We start from the raw sequence: 1948 nt of genomic DNA on the forward strand, positions 1-1948 counted from the left end.
ATACTATATAAATTTATATTGCAGCCATCTAAAGTATAAATTTAGATACTTTGATCAGAAATATACACCCATATCAACACCCATATCAAGATACAGTATAGTTTTATCACCTCTAAGTTTTTTTCTTTCTCCTTGAAAATGTGTTACTTCAACCATCCCAAGTCCAGGCAATCTCTGATCTCCTTTCCATCATTTTAAATCAATTTGAATTCTCTAAAATTTTATATAAAGTATATTGCATGTAGTCTTTTCTGCCTTGCTTTTTTTTTTTAGATATACTTAAAAAAATGATCCTTTTGCTCGCTTGTCCAAATTCGGTGGCACCACGTCTGTCAGTTTCCACCTTCTACACTGCAACCTGGGAGGCTTCTGCCTCGACACCTTCCATGCTGGAAGCCGGCTGGGCCAGGATGAGGACTCAAGCAGCTGTGCTCATCCTGGACACCTAGGAGGCAAAGATGTCTGACATTGGGGACTGGTTCAAGAGCATCCCGGCCATCATGCACTATTGGTTCACCACCACCAGGGAGGTGCCCTTGGTTGGCAAACTAAGTCTCATCAGTCTGGCCTAGTTCATCCTTTGGCCTGAAGCCTCGCTCTACTGCTTCCAAATTTGGAGACCCATCACTGCCACCTTTTTTGCCCCTGTGGATCCAGGAACTGGATCTCTTTATTTGGTCAATTTATATTTGTTATATAAGTATTCTACAGGACTAGAAACAGGAGCTTTTGATGGGAGGCCAGGGACTGTTTATTTATTCATGCTCCTCTTAAACTGGGTATGCATTGTCATTACTGGCTTAACAATGGACATGCAGTTGCTGATGATTCCCCTGACCATGCCCATGCTTTATGTCTGGGCCCAGCTGAACAGACTTGATTGTGTCATTTTGAATCGGAACACGAATTAAGGCCTGTTACTTACCTTGGGTTAGCCTTGGATTCAACTATATCATCAGTAATCAATGACTTAGGAGGGAGACTTCAGTGGACTTGGGAGGAAGAAATTTTCTGTCCACACCCCAGTTTTTGTACCACTGGCTGCCCAACAAGAGAGGAAGGGTGTCTGGATTTGGCATGCCCCCTGCTAGCAAGAGGTGAGCAGCTGGTCAGAATGGTGGAGGCGGCAGACACAATGGGGACAGGGCTCCTGACTTGGGGACCAGTGAAGGAGTGGCTTCCAGCCTGCCCACCAGCCACTCTGCTCAGATGAAATTTTCCTCCCTGTGCTGGCTGTGCTCAACAACTGCATCCCTCCCAGCAAACACTGGTGGACCTGACCCATATTGAAGGTAGCCTTTCTGTATAAGACACCATTTTTAAATCCTGAAGAAAATATAAGTGTTCCTCAAGTTCTGTGATTCTCATTCAAGTCCTTTCTGCTATGAAGAACAAACGTCATCTGTGCAAATTTCAGAAATGACTATGGTTTTTGGTGTCTTCTCTTCCTTTTCTGTCCAAATGATGGGTTTTGCTAGGTCCTGGTCTGCTGTCACCAACCTGGGCGTCTGCAATTGGGCCACCAAATGCTTGTCAAAGGGACTCTTACCTCTACCTTGAACAGGCCTCCCTCCTACTTTTTTCAACCCCCAGATTTGCAGCTAGAGGAGATTGCCCATAAAATGGATCTGCTTTTGAAAAAAAAAAAAAAGATCTTTTTTTCCTCAGAGGGAGAATTCTTTATCCAAGGTCAAGAGAACTAACATTTGAACACAGTACCCATGTTTTTTTTTTTTTCCTAAGTTTTAACTAGAGGCCGGGTGCACAAACTCGTGCATGGGTGGGGTCCAGCTGACCCACCCCGATTGGGGTTAATCAGTTCTAGACCAGCTGTGGGGAGGGGATGTGGGAGGGTGGCTGGATGGCCCCATCCCCAATCAGGGTGAGGGGGGCTGATCAGGGCCGAGCCAGCCTGGAGAGGGGCTGTGGGAGGTTGGCTGTCTCCACC

General features: G+C 45.7%; 1 pseudogene; it reads left to right on the forward strand.

The window, feature by feature from the left end:
- The first annotated feature begins 458 nt into the window (after positions 1-458).
- On the forward strand, positions 459-1169 carry LOC102770558 (annotated as a pseudogene).
- The last annotated feature ends 779 nt before the right edge of the window (positions 1170-1948 follow it).

This window comes from Myotis davidii, unplaced genomic scaffold (genome assembly GCF_000327345.1).
Source record: "Myotis davidii unplaced genomic scaffold, ASM32734v1 scaffold296, whole genome shotgun sequence".
Taxonomy (NCBI): Eukaryota; Metazoa; Chordata; class Mammalia; order Chiroptera; family Vespertilionidae; genus Myotis; species Myotis davidii.